Here is a 16,083-nt window from a genome sequence, read left to right as displayed (position 1 = left end):
GTTCTGCCGGAGAGGAATGAGTGGATCCAGTCGAGGGCTTTGTTCCTGATTCCTGAGTCGTGGCGTCTGCGGGTTAGGATGTGAAACTGTGTCAAAGGCTGCTGAGATTTCCAGGAGGATGATTCACAACAAAGTTAGTTTCAAGGAGATTCAGGTGGATTAGTATTGTTAATACAATGGGTAATAAACACTTGATCCCATTCATTCGCTGCCAAGTTAGTCCATTCAGGAGATGAGAACTTTTGACGGGATACTCTTTCTCTTTTCAATCTCCTTACAGTGGTTTGCTCATCAACGGTATCAGTTTGATCAGACAGTTCAGAGCTTTCAGGAGCCACTGGTGGCACTCCTCCTGTTGTCAAACATCTTCTCAGGATTTCACCTCTTCTGGGCCAACAGTCTCAGGGTACTATTCATTTTCTTGGTGCATTAGACCCTTCATTAGGATCCTTACTTTTCGCAGTCAACTTTGTTTACTTAGACCCTTTGATACCCACAGTTAATTCTCTTGGAACCCCCTCAGGCCAAACGAGTGCTGTCCCAGCAGCTTGCTGGTCCCCAACAGCTTGACTAAACTGATCCCTCTGCCTCACTGTGACCACTGGTACATCAGGAACAGGTGCTGTTGTATCATCAAGGGGACATGGGACTCTGCAATTGTGGCTTGCATGTCCCAGTTCGGGAGACCTCAGCTCTTCACAGCGATGCTGGTGACTAACATCACCTGGAAAGGTCCTCTCCAGCATGGTTCCAGACACGTTTTGTGCATGTGTTTCTTCACCATTACCTAGTCACCATGATTGAGGTCATGGCACTGCTAATATTGAACTGCAAAAGTATATTTGCCAACCTGGCAGGACACAGAATGTACCATATCAGCCAGTCCCTTGCAGTACTCCAAAATAAGATCGTCTGTTATATTCACGAGTGCATGAGCAGGAACACCTGCCAGTCTCATCACTCACTAATTATAACTTTGTGTGCTGACAATCCGGTCCTCCTGTCTGGTGTACTTCTCAAACTCATTAACACAAGAGGCAATGCATCTGGTCATTTCAGAGATGTGGAAGTGCACATCATTGCCAATCTAGATTTCAATGTGCCATTTACCTGTTCCACCAAGCCAGAAGCTTCTGGCCAATAACTGCAATGGAGCTTCTGCTCAACCTATAGTGCTGCACACAACATTTTCAGGACCTTAATATTAAAATTAGTTCCTCAATCTGACTTGAGAAGTTGGAAACCCAAACCTCGGAACCAATTCTCTTCATAATAGTTTTGCCACAGACAAGCTATCATTCCTGTGTGTTGGATAGGCTTCAACCCTTTTTGAGAAAATACACACAATGACCAAAACATACCTCAGACTATTGCGAAGGGCCATCTCAATGAAGTCTAGTTGCATCCAGTTTAAAGGACCTGCAGATTGACTCATCACAACCTGAGTTTTTCTTCCAGGGTTCTGTTGCTGGCTTACCACAAATCTGTGCCACAATGTTTCTGCTGTTACTCTGAATCTAGTATTAACCATACTTGTTGGAAAAGGCACATCAGTTCCTCTCTTCCCACATGTGCTGGACCATGATAGTGTCTTTGTCATTGGTGACAATAAACTATCAGGTGATACAGGTCTGCCATCGTGTAAAGCCATACATGGTTGGCTCTTTTGGTATAACTTGGATGCACTCAACCTTGCTGTTCAATTTCTGTCACCTCCTCTTGCATTCCTCACGTCATCCCAAGTGTCTACTGCTGACAACAATAAGTTGTAATCTGTGATGTCTGATTTTCCTTTCTTCCTTAAAGTTATGTGCATTTAATGCACAATACCTTGCCATCTCATCGGCATATCAGTTCCCGACTGTTACATTGTTGGTACCTTGTATGTGAGCAATGCACTTCATGATTGCAATTTGGGTAGGCAATTGTAGGGACTGTAAATGATTGCTCACACACTCTACGTTCCATATTGGCGAACCAGAGCATGTCATGAACCAACACTGTGACCACAATTGCTTTAAGTCATGCACGACTCCAAAGCCATACTGACTGTCTGTGTAAATTTTAATTCTAAGTTGCTCTGAAATGCTGCAAGCTCGGGTTAGCATGACAAGTTCCACAACATGCACAGAAAACACACCTTGCAAACATGATGCTCCAGAATATCTGCAACTGTACATACAGCATAAGCCACTATCAGATTTCCTTTATCTTGATCGTCACTCAATCAAGAACCATCAGCAGACAACACATGATCAGATTCAGGCAATTGTTTGTCCAAAATATCAGGACACTGCGTCGTACATAACTTAGTCACATCCAAACAATTAATGGACATTTGCATTTCCAGGTAATGGAATCAGAGTAGACTGATTTAGAATCATGCATCTTTTAAGTGTAACAGTCTCTGCCCCAAAAGAATCTGTTCATACTTAGTCAAATAACTATTTGTAAGATACTGTGTACGGGTACATGTCAACAGTATCTCCAATGAATGTGGTACAAATGCATTCAGTGGGTTTCCCATGACTACACTTTCACATTGTTCAAGAATCACGCTTGCAGATGCAACCACTTTCAGGCTTCAAGGCAAAGCAGCTGCAACAGGGTCAAGGTCACCGAAAAGTATGCGATTGGTCTGTGATTGCATCCATGTAATTTCTGTCAATACTGAAAGAGCACAGCCTTCTCTTTCACTACAAAACAACACAAAACATTTGTTGTAGTCTGGCATTCCCAATGCGGTGCCCTGAAAAGGCAATCTCTCAGCACAGTGAAGGCTGTCATACAACTGCCGTCCCAGGGTATCGGATCAGACACATCTTTGTGTGTCAACCTCTGAAGAGGTTTTGTTGTCAATGATATATTTGGTATCCATTGCCTGCAATAGCTCACCATTCCTAAGAACATGCAGACTTCTTTTGGGATGGAGGATTCGTATTAAGAATCACTGAGATTCTTTCCTGTGACACTTTCATCACTCCCTTCCCAATGTGATGTCCTAAGTACAAGACTTCTGTTTTGCAAAACTGTAACTTAGTTGGGGAAACCTTATGTCCATTCTCTGCTAAGTAGTTTAAAATGGCAATTGGGTAAATTCTGCAAACTTCTTTAGTATTTGACACCAACACTAGGTTGTCAATATACTGCACTAACACTGAATGATTCAGCACTTTTAGAGACTAGAGATTCTTTTTGATTATCTGCTTAAAGATTGCAGGGCTTCCCGTATACCCTTGTGGGACTCGGCACCATGCCCAAACAAGAGTGTCAAAAAGTAAGGCAAAAAGTTATTGACTATCCTTAAGCAATGGAATTGAGAAAAATGCAGGTTTGCGAATGGTACTTGAAACAATATCACAGATGCATTTGGTACCACGGGAGAACATGGAACAACAATGGAATTTACCCTACGCAAATCCTGCAAAATTTGAAACTTGCTATTCGACTTCTGCAAGCCCATAACAGGAGACTTACATAGACGACCATTATCACCTTTAAAATCCCTTTCTCAATCATTGAGTCGATCACAGGAGTAATTCTGGTAATAGTATCTGGAGTGAAATTGTATTGTGGGATTCTTGGTAATTCTGCATTCGATTTAACAGTAATTTGGACTGGTTCAACATGTTTAATTAGTTAGATATCTTTACCTGTAAAGTCCCATACTTCGAGTAACCCTGCATCTCTTTATTCAATGGGCACTCATCAGGAGAGGATACATTCCCACATCAGATTTCTCTTGGGCAAGTTTAAAAACAACATTGCCATTGTTTCTGTGTGAAACATGATACCTCTTGGTGTGCAACAGATAGAGCAAATCTATTTACACATTCAAGTAAATGTACTGGGCTTCTATTACACACTACAAATCGATGTCCCTCCTCAAAGGACCCTATTTCAACTGAGACAGGTTCTGAAATTGGGGTGAACAACTTTTTGTTTGTAATGCATACAACTCACTGATTTCTCCTGAGAGGAGTAGGTTAGGAATCTCTGCTATTCTTACAGTCAAGTGAGTAGCACCAGTGTCAACAAGGAATGAGACATGATTTGCATCCACTTCTCCATCCATAAAGGGACCACTCTGGTCTACATCTAAGCCTGCACCAAGCACGCAGTCCACTGTAGTTAAGACTGGGCCCTGCTTGCACACATTGCTATGTTAGCATAAGCGTATTAAAAGTTTAAACACCATTTTGCCACTTTGCAGCTTTTTCACACAGCACTACATGTAACTGTTGTTGTAAGTTAAACTATATGATTTTCTTCACATGAGAACGGTCTTGTTTTTTAAATCCCTAGACTTACACCACGACATTAGTCTGCACACTGCGTGCAGAAGCCTTCAAGGTCATAATAACAATGTATGCTGTTATTCAGGTTAATCGACCCATGCTCTAGACACAACACACACACAGCTGCAACCAACTGAAATTCTAGTGCTTTTAATATTGCACTGCATGCATGATTTGGGCACGTGGAAAAAATACATTTCCAAAGACAGAGAGCTTTGCTGATCCTGGGATGAGATTCACCTCTGCTGATCTTGGAGGTATGGGGTTCCCCATTCAAGCCTAAAAATACCTTCTATTATTATAAAACCTAGTTCCTAGTAGAGAAGGGTGGTTCACAAGGCGCTATACGACCTGTTTCCACTACCATTATAACATGATTTCTCCCTTTATGTTTTATGGAATTGTAACAGTGCTGATTGTTTTATTTCTAATCATGTGCCTGCTTATGTTAGCCAAAATACTGCATCTTAGAGCACGTTGTTAAAAATAGTCATCTAAAACTTTTCCGTGTCTCTGATTACTCACGTTGTGGACTGGTATGAGAATAAAAACGAAAGAGTGTTCTTGATTCCCCCCATTCCGGAGAGTTCCCTAAGTCGCATGTTCCGGGTTGTCTAATCATTGGTAGCTTCGCTGTAGGACAGAGAGCCAATGAGACACTGATGTTAGTCAGATAGGGGTTCTGGGTACTGAGGTGAGTTTCTGGTACACCACAATTCACTGAGGTCCTGGTTTCCTGTGCCCAGTTCTGTGCCTACACAGAATCCCCGAAACACGGGGCACCTAACGTTTGGTCTTATATTCGAGACGCTCTATTAGTGCTTATATTAGTCCACACCACCCTCAAACCTGTTTCCGGTTGACAGGCGTGACGGATTAACCTACTTATACAAATGTGTTATAGGTTCATTCAAGCTTGATATTTATAAAAAGGTTTGCATTTGGATTACTACCCTTTTTGTGCTACAATTCATATAGATTGTTTTTTCTGTACTTATGGGTGATATTGATACTGTGCAAAACTACATGGGTCGGGCTAGCCAGTCCCCTGGATGTATGCACCTTTTCCTGAAACAATGTTTTCTTAACTTGATTCAATTACTCTCAAACAGAAAATCCAATACATTGATCGTTTTATATTACTCCATGAATTTATTCATTCATTTGTTAGATTATAATTCATTAATTCATGATTCCATCATTTGTAGCAGAACGAAATGCATTTCACAAAACCCAATGCATTTCAGGTCGCATCTCAACCCTTCTTCAGGGGTCTACAAGAGAAATACAAGAAACACCAGATCAAAGTCCACTTTATAAGAGCCTTCAACAAAAGTGTCATTAGATGTTCATCAGTATTCTTACAATAGCACCAAGCAGTCCATTGTCGTGAATAAAAAAAGACTCATTTATGAAACAAAGGCAAAGCATCTGCATGTGGCTACAAATGTTCTCTCCTGAGCAACTTGGGTCACCCAGTTTAAACAGTTAAATACTATCAATAGAATATATCTTCCTTCCCTACCTGTGGGGATTCAACGGCCACCAACCCCTTCTGGTGCTGCGGCGCAACCAGTTGGACCGGCTGGTATAAAAATCAGACATGTCATGGTTAATTCGGTTATGGGCAAGCACCCCCAAGAAAAGGACGAGATGCCTTTTTGGCTTGCCAAGAAATGTTGCCAACTGGAAGCAGTATTTCCTAATACGACTCCTGTGGAGAAACACAGGATTCTAACCATTAGTTTGCAGAAAGACTTGGTGCCTGAGGTGACCGATTGTGAGACATGGGGTAAAGTATTTGCACAGTCTATGCAAAGGGCTTCAGCACCCCGCTATGACTGTCCTGCCCTCCGTGATTAAGCGTGCTCAGGATCAAGATGGTCCGGAAGCGGCTGTTGAGTTAGGAATGAGACGACAGAGTGTTTGACGTAATTTCCGATCTCATTCTTGCTAATGTCAAGGGAGATGCGGTTAATTTCCAGGTGTCTAATGCTTTGCAAGCTGTCCCTGAATCCAATAATCTCCGTCAGTTGCTGAAAATTATTGCGAAGGCGTATAAAACCATTGTCCGCAATAGTTTGGGTGTTAAGCCTTTTGCTAAAACAGCAGTGCAACCGCAAACTCAGACGGAGAAGTCTAATAAAGACAACCATCCCAATTTTCCGAAACAGAATTGGAAAAATAACAAACAGGAGAACCAGAAACAGAAACAAGGGTCACGTCCTGCTGTAGTATCCCTTTTAGATGATCTCACTTAGAATTGTTATCTTTCTGATGTGCATTCCATATTCTCTGTGTGGTGGTTGCTCAGATCTCCTGGGTACTTCTAACTGGTGGTTGTACAAGCTGTCCTCCTGCGAATAAACTTCCAATTACTTCACCTGCGTCACCAATACCTGTGACTACTGAGTGCACATATGATTTGTGCAGCGTGCGATAATTAGGTCTGATAGATTTCAGGTTCCTGATCAACATTCTCCTCGTTCTTTGAAGGAAACAGCGATCTCGAAAACCGGTGGAGGAGAATACGACAGAGGCCAGGGTAACCCACAAGGACGTGAGCAGCCCCGCCTAACAGAAGGTAAAGGTAAGCAGGACGACTTTCAACATCAACAACCTCAGTTTCAGAAAAAGAAAGTTGCTGCGTTAACAGCAAGATATGCCACGGATAGTGAGAACACAGGTTCGTAACCTGACATGGGCGCTAACGCTGCTAGATAGCGCAGCGAAGGTTACATTAGTGCGGCAAGCACTGCGTCCGTATCTGAAGGCGACAGCAACTGACACGTTCATCATTGTCGAGACAGCTGACACTAGAGTGGCTCCCCCTGATACACTATATGACATAGTCCTTTTGATTAAAGGTGACATAAAACGTAAAATAAAAAGGATTTTTGGGGAACATCTGACCTCTACTTGTGACATTTTGTTAGTGGAGGCAGACTGGACCCCACCTTTAGTTTTGGCTGCTCCGAGAGGGGAGGAGCTAATCCTCCTAGTTTTGCCCACACTGTGCCAAAGGAGCACATACAGCATTTTGCAGAAGAGTGGGCTTAGGTGCTGGCACCGGCTTAGTACCGTACTCAGGTCGGTTGGGATAAACATTCTCCCAGACATGAGATTCCATTGCGGTCTATGCCACAGCCTCAACCCCAATATCCCATGTGGCGTGAAGCAAAAGCTCCTGTCGCAGAAATCCTTGAGCAAATGGAATATCAAGGTATACTTGAAACATGTATGTCACCCATGAATAATCCTCTTTTCGCTGTACCCAAACCGATGGGTTGTACCGCCAAATTTTGGATTATTGGATTTTAAACACTCATTGTCGGACGAGCGCGGTACAGAATACTCACAGTTCTGCCCTGGTTGATAGTCTCTTTAGAAAAAGGTTTAAGACCACACTTGACATTTCCAATGGCTTTTACAGTCATAACTCTATTAGTAGTCAATTGACAGCTTTTACTTCCCTGCATAGTCAGAACTTAGTTATATCCTCACTGTACAGGAGAAATATTGTCAAACGTCATCTAATTCTGGCCTTCCTGCATTGCTGTTATCTGAGCAACCATCAACTTCTCATTTAACTTTTTGTGTTTCATCTCAATCTTCTTCCCACAATATTTTGCATAATGCTAAATCTTGTCTAATGGCTTGCTCTGCCAGCAAAGCAACTACTGTTAAATCATGTTAGAAATTTCAGGTCTCAAACCTACGCACAAATCTCTAAACAAAATGTCCCATATCTTTTTCTGCGGCATTATCCAAACCATTATATTGTTTGAAAATTTGCATCAATCTCTCATAATAGGCATATACTGTCTCTTTTAGTTACTGAGTTCTTCTGTCAATCAATCTCTTTAGGAGAAATCTTTGTCTTCAATTGATGAATCACCTGCTGATACTTTTTCAATACCACTGGAGATGGTGCTCCTGTTCTAGGATCCCTTTCTGCTTCTGTCTCAGGCCAATCCACAGTAACTTAACATTCATCCCACAATCTCCTAGGCCCACAATGTCAAACAATGTATTCAAATCAATCTAGAAAACCCTTAAAAACTTCACAAATTGCTCAATCTGTCTCCATTCCACTAGATTTTCTCTTAGTTTGGGAAAATCATTTGTGAATAACTAAATGATGGGTCTTGTTCATGGTACATGGACATTACCTCCTCCGGGTACTTCTCTCATTCGGAGCATTTGAATTCCTTTTACACTTTAATTAAAGACCTCACGTGAAGACTGCACCCTAACTCATTTTATTTCCTTTTTTTCGACCATCTGCCTTCCCATTTCTTTCCATCATCATCAGTTCTTTAATCTGCAATTTTATTCCATTAGCTCCCTGTATTCAGAATGTTTATGTCACTAAAGTCTAATCTGTGTGACGTTTGTAAGACCTTTGATTTTTGAATAGCTATGTCATATTTTTGAGCCAATTCAGTCATTTTCTCAAGTGTCAATCTTGTTCTTTGAGTAATATCTTTACAGAGAAACAATAGTTCTTCTTTGTGGTAAGTATCTAATCGAGAAGGACTAATTGTTCCAAAGATCATTTCCTCCAACTCCACTTTCTTTTAACCTATTCACATCAATAGTTTTTTTTTCTTGAACTTTATTTTGAATCAAACTTGGAACTGAAAAGGAAGCTGAAGCTGTAAAGAAACTGGAGCTGGTACTGGAATCGGATCCACGTTCGGAACCAAAGCTGAAACTGAAACATATTCAGCATTCTGATTACTAATCGGGGTACTATTACCTTTAAACAATTCTTCAAATTCTTGAGGAGTAAATACTGTTTGCGCTCTTGGAGTACTTATAGCATATTCTCCATTACTTAAATTTGTACTTGTTCCAGATTGCATTATAAGTGCAGATGGATCTGGAGCTAAATTTCCCTTGGGAATAGTCATATCAGAAGCCTGATAAGTCAACTCAGGAGGTCCACTTTGTCTGGGACTATAAAAAGAAGGACACCTCTAAAACATTCTCTTTATCGTGCAAATTTGATTCTGATTTAGTACATAACCAATATTGTGAACATTTGCAGCAGTAATGCTTCGAGTCGGAACCATATGTGTCTTAAGCAATGATCTTGTTGCCAATTCTATTGAACTGCCTTGTGCTATATTTACTCCAGGAAGAACAGCTAAATAGTGAACAGTGTTTACCTGTAACCCAGACTTGTAAAGGGGTACAACAGGTCCAGTGGTAACGGGAACAATCAGAGCATCTGGTGCATTTGAATCAATTGGGTTCTTCAAAGCAGTTATTTCTGTCCTCTCTTATACAGGAGATACAAGTGTTTGCTCTTTTGACATGTGAGGTATTATTGGTGCATTCGAAATCTCAGCCATAATAGTGTTGGGAAAACTCTCACTTGAAATCTCATTATAATGTGGTGGATGTTTCATCAAAAAAAATATTTAAGTTCATCATCTATGTCACTCTCTTCTCCCTCTTTCCCTATGTCATTGTTTTATGTCTCTGTATGTTTCCTTTTATCTTTTCTCTTTCCCTTATCATCCCGTTCAACTTCTAACACAGGATATAATCTAGTGCCACGTACAATATCTGCTATCCATCTTTTCTGTTCTGCATCCCATTTAGCTTCTGCATAATTATCCAAAGCTCTCCTGTGTCTCCCTTGGTACTTTTCTCTCTTTTTCTGATGGGCACATGTTCACATGTATTTAATGCTTCACTTACAGTAGATCTTGGTGGAGGTCTTATTTCGTATAATTTCCTTCTTACATTTTCAATTATTCTGAAATTAAATGTTCCATAACGAGGAAAGTTTCTAATTGAATCCACTGCTTAATCATGTATCACTCTAAGCGTATTGATCCCTTCACGTTCAAAAGACTCACAAAATGTCTCTTACCACTGAGGCGGATGGTCCTCTCATGGATCTTTCTCCACTGATAGGAGGGGTGGGAATTAGTTTGTCCAAATCATAGTGTTAGAAACCCAATGAGGACCATTAATTGGTGACTAACTCACAATTTTGAAATCAGGTTTGAATATACTATTTTCAGCACCTAACAATGTACATGAAGTATTTCAATGGGAAGACCCACCCTCCTGATGAAATTAAGTCCAACCAGGATTACGCACACGAGGAGCTTGGTCACTGCAACACAAAATAAAAAGAGCAAAATGTGATATTCTGAAAAGATTCTCTGATTCTTTCTACAACACATTTCATCTAATTGGGACTTATAGTATGGTTCAACTTATAACATCAAAACACAATAATAGACTCAGGAAATTTTGCGAAATTGTTATTGTATTTATGATCCAAAATCAACAAAATTAGAAAATCTCAAGCTTTTCAGTAAAAAAAACATTACAACATGTTGTCAATTCAATTCAATTCAATTCAATATTTATTAAAGATTTGGATCTCCAATGAGGTCCACTTAAAAGGATACAAACAAATTATTACATAAAATATAATAAAACATGCAGAAATATATTAATGACATCAACCCAGTGTACAAATTTTTCAATGCAAAGCAGTTTCAGCAAATAAAGTTTGGGATTAACAGCAAGAGGATTGAGGTAACAGAGCATATCCTGAAATGTGCAAAGAGCATTTAGGTAGAGTCATATAGATATGCTTTACCTACACACTGTATTAAGTTAGCACAAGCTTATTAGGAGCTTAAACACCATTTTGCCTTTCTGCTGCGTCTGCACACGGCACATATTGTTATTTTAGGTTTGAGCCTAGTAGAGTGTTTTGCTTCACACGAGAATAATATGTTGTTGCTTCGGTATCAGCTTTGCTTGGTAAGCTATGTCTGTACAGTGAGTGCCGAGGCATTCAAGGATACTTCAACACAGTGGTTGTTGTGAGGTCTGATCTTCGCACGTTCTAGACATAACATACATGCAGCTGCAGCCAAACTCTGGCTTAAGGCGCATTTAATATTGCCTTGCACAGAGAATACACACACACTTGATGATGCTTCACATGCAGAGAGCTAGTGGCAGATGATGTGATCCCTTTCCACTAGGGTCAAAGGTATGGGGCCGCCCTGCTAAAACCCAAGGAGACCTTCTTAGATATAACATCTATACTAGCAAGGGAGGGTGAGATTTAGGTGCAATTTAGCCTTCTTCCCTCTAGCATTTTAACATGCTTTCTCCCTTTGTATTCTATGGACTAGTAACTATGCTGATTACTTTGTTGCTTAAAATATGTTTGCTTGTATTAGCCAAGATACTGCGCTTGAGAACACTGCATTAGAAAATAAACATTTCAAATGTGCACGCGTCCTCATTTACTCCTTGTTCTGGATTGATATGGTTGTGTAACGAAAGAGTGTTCATATGTTCCACGGTACCTGAGCTGTTCTAAATCCATGTTCTGGTTTGTCTAAACATTGGGAGAGTGTAAGAACCAATGAGACACTGTTGCTAGTCTGGTAAGGGATTTTTGGGTACTAAGGTGAGTTTTGGGACACCCTAATTCACTGAGGTTCCAAGTGTCTGTGCACAGTTCTGTGTGAGAACAGAATCCCTGCGACAGTAGCAGCCAGTTGATATGCAAAATACAATAAAAAATTCCAGCTTTAGCAGAAAATTAACTCCGAAAAAACTGTTGTGTTACGGCAGAGTAATGTGCAGAAAACAAACCGAAATCCAACTTCAATAGAGAATCAAGTTTGTAACAAGACAGTGGGCAAAAAACAAAACATATCCCAGTTTTGAAAAGAGCAAATAAGTAGTAGCCAAAACATGTGCAAAATGCATTTGGGAAAAGAAGAGAATATTAAGACTATCTTGTAGGAAGGTGGATATCTGACTATATGGTTATCCCAATTTTTTGCCTAGTGTGTAGCTGGTTTTCGACTTAGTTGGCCTGGGATCCTGCTAATCAGGGCCCCAGGCTATCTGCTCTCACTGTAAAATGGACTCCATGTACTTTAGGTACATCTCCAATTGGATATTGGGTCACCTTATGTGCCCCTGTATAGTGTACCATAGGTACCTAGGGAATAGGTGCATCCAAGGCCTACCAGGGGCTGCAGCATGTATTATGCCATCCCTGGCTGGCCATCCAAATTGACACAACTGGCTGATCACTCAGCTGGGACAAGGTCGTGTAATCACCCCTTGCTTAGGTATAGTATTCCTATACCTACCAGTATATATAGACACATATATACCTATAAGTCACTCCTATGGCAGGCCTTGACAATCCTGAAGGCAGAGTGCTTGGCTTTATGTGATATGGTGCTCTAGCATGAGCTGAGCCTGTCTGCAGCTTTCGGTATCATGTCCTTATAGCTGTTCAATGATATAGCCATACCATATACTCTTAAGTGCATTTTAATCCTCGTGGTTAATGCTAACTTTGGTTTGGCTTCATCAAAACAAGTCGTGTAAGGTGTCATAAGCGTTGGAATACTACCCCCCACCAGGTCCTGGCGGCGGGGGTAGCATTCCACCCTTCTAGAGGGAGAAGACATGTAGTTGTAGCTTTACCCGGTTAAAGTCAAACAGAGCCTCAGCATTACAAAATGGATGCTGCTGCCACAGTCACAAGTCTGACCTCCTGCAGCTGGGAGCCCTTCGAGCGAGGGAGGCCTGGACAATAGGTTTCCTGCCTGGGGAGGTGCTAGCACCTTACCAGACAGGCTATAGTGTATTGGGGCAGGATGGGTTGAATGAAATGAGACACTGCCTGGGGCACACAAGGTGTTCCATGCATAGCCCGGTTCAAACCAGTTGCTGGGGCACCCCAGCCCCAGCTCTGGCACATAACTGGAGAAAGGGAAAGGGGTGTAACCACCCCCTTCCCTGGTCCCACCCATAGGAGGGACCTAGCAGGTCATCCAGCCCCTTTAATCAGTATAAAGCTAGGAGCTGAGTCTAGAGGCTTTAGATTATCCTGAACTGAAACTCTGAAATGAAACTCTGGACCTTTGACATTCTTTTACAACTAGAAGACTGAAGAATCTCACTTGTGGTCAAGGAGTGACCACCCTGTGCAAACAGGCAACACCTAGCGAATTGCCGGTTTACTTTGTCAACGCTCCTGAAGGATCCCGTCAACTCTGCTTCACAGGACTGGACTTCCAGACTTCTCCGACCCGACCCAACCCACACCTCCAGCAAAGCTGAGACCCGTGGCGGACACGAGAGACGTGGGACCGGACACCTGGTCATTTTGCTCTTTGCTAAACTGTGCAGCTTCTGAGGCGTCCGCGAAGTTGTGCTTTGGGACTTGAGAAGCCCCAACCCTGAGTCGTAAGTGCACCAAAGCTCAGCTCTCCATACTCCACGAGTGCCGCGTGGGGCCTGCTCTTGCATTTCCTCTCAATGCATCTTCGCGGTTGTTGGCCCGCTGGCTAATGACCATCTTGCAGACTCCATTTTGAAACAACGCTGCTTGCCTGGTTGCTCTGGGCTTGCTCTAGCTTGCCTGTAAAGGGGAAGCTCCACAAACCTTGCTGGTCTGTACATGAAGCCGATCTTTACTTCCTGCGTGGGTTGCCTTTGCCAAGCCTTGTTGATATTAATCCGGAAGCCAACACCGCCAACAGAGAGAGCCTTTGTGGGACAGTCCGTAATCAGCTCCTGGTGATCGTTGACGCCTCCTGGTCTACGTGGCTGCAGAGACAAGCTTCACTTCTTTACCTGTTTGCAGCTCGACATCGCCTGATTCCTTCCTGGTCACTGGCTAGTGACCCAGACTCTGTCCCCTCTGCTTTCAGGTTCTTCACTTCTCTGATCCACCCTTGGATACATCCGGACATCTTCCTCCTGGTCGCCTGCAGCATCTTCTTGCAGCTCTCCATCGGAATCGACGACTAAACCTGACACAACTTCACACCTATGCACCTGGCTTCCCTGGGTGAGGTAACTCGAGTACTCCGGTGCGCCCATGGGTAGTAACTATCCAAGTGTCCTGTTTTAACTGGGATTCCCCGCAAGTCCACCCGGACTGTCCGAAATCAACTAGTTTCTAACTTTTATGTTCCCATTGAAAGTCTATGAGAACTCACGTGAGTATTTAGACACTGCACACGCATCCTGAGAGACTCCTATTTCCTAACCTGTGGTTGTTCAGTGTAGTCCCAGCCATTCCCTAGGCCCTAGGCCTATTCACCTGTTCTGAAGTGGTTCTTATACCACTTATTTAGTTTATGGTTCGTGAGGCCCCTACGGCAGAATTGTATTTGTGCAACTTATAGTATGCTCATTGAGTTACTTGTGCTGTATCTCGAACTCTGACCTCATAAAGAGTGCAGAGGGGTTGTGTTAGTAATAAATACATATATATTTGATATATACCTTGTGTGGTGTCCTTTCATTTGGTATTCAAGGGGTTATTATTTGTAAAACAATTGGCTTCACAAGCTCTCTGAAGTATTAGCCTAAGACTGCTTTGTCCATGCTACCACTAGGATAGCTGGTCTATAAGGTTGACTTCAGAACCATCACAATAAGGGTTGTTTGGACTTATACAGGGTGCCCACTAGAATAGTGGACATCACTTACCAGGCCAACTTCTCACATACATTATAGGGCGAAAGGCTCAGGGGTAACAGCCCATTTAAAAGAATATGTAAACGATTAAAATATGTACATAAACTCCTTGAAAAAGTTGAATAATTTTACACAGACTGCTTCATTTTTTGGGCAAAACAGAAAGTCGCGGGCTGAAGCTACATCCTTAACTCCATTGTGTAAAAACGGCCGAAAGCAGCGGTGACGACTTAAGACCAATGAGGGACAGACAAACAGGACATGATCCAGGTTATGAATGCTCAGTTCACAAAAATTGCAATTTTTTTCCATGTTTCATGTTCTGGGACCAGTTTACTGTTAAATCATTTAGAGGTAAAAGATTCATGCGACATAAAGAGAGCCAACATCGAGTTCCATGTTCTAGGTTCCAGGATAAATATTTCTGGGAAGTTCTTGGCAAGCTTGTCATGGCTATTATCTTTAATCTCTCTTTAGTATAACAGAACTTAATATCTCTATTAAAGCTGATTTTATCACTTATGTTTTTTAAAAAGGATTTAAATTTTACTGGTTGGAGGGTAATGACTGCTTCTTTCTGTACACAGAAGAGTTCTAGTGCCAGAGAGAAATCACGATATAGGGAATATTTCCCCCTAACACCCCCAAAGATTTCTTGACACATGAAACCTCTTAATGAATGGGGTTCGCTATATTTTAACTGGTATTCCTAATGTAAAACTCTGGAAACACCTTGGATATAGGTGCTTATCAGGCAAAATTCCAATCTAATAGCAGCTGATGGACCTAACGTGTTTAAATTGCACAATTTACATAAAATCTGGCCTTCAATCCTATCTAAAAAACTCCAGTCCTTTACAGGGATTGAAACAATAGCATAGAGCAGAGTTGGTGGGATTTTTGCTTTAAAAACCGTCAGCAGATGGAAAAAATGCCTTCTGCCCATTGCACTATAGAAAATGCGCAAACCATCAGTGTTGGACATAGCTTTACAAAACGAATGTTCGATATGAAGTTTATTCTTCGTATTGCTTGCTATTATTTTCCCTAAATAGCCACCTCCAACTTTTCAGAATCAATTTGCCATTTGAAATTACTTGATTTTCTACTTCTGTTACATTTCATGATTAAAATTTTACTTTTTAATACATTGACCTTCAAGAAATGAGCCATTGTGTAATTCTGTAATGATATTAAGCATGGGCTGAAAATTCGTTCCGCTCGCGGAATTTGCGGATTTTCCGCAATTTCACGATCCGCGAATCTCGCGAAATCGCAG

The sequence above is a fragment of the Lissotriton vulgaris genome, chromosome 10 (assembly GCF_964263255.1).
Source record: "Lissotriton vulgaris chromosome 10, aLisVul1.2, whole genome shotgun sequence".
Lineage (NCBI taxonomy): Eukaryota > Metazoa > Chordata > Amphibia > Caudata > Salamandridae > Lissotriton > Lissotriton vulgaris.
The sequence above is the reverse complement of the archived record's forward strand: the minus strand, read 5'-3'. Positions refer to the sequence as shown.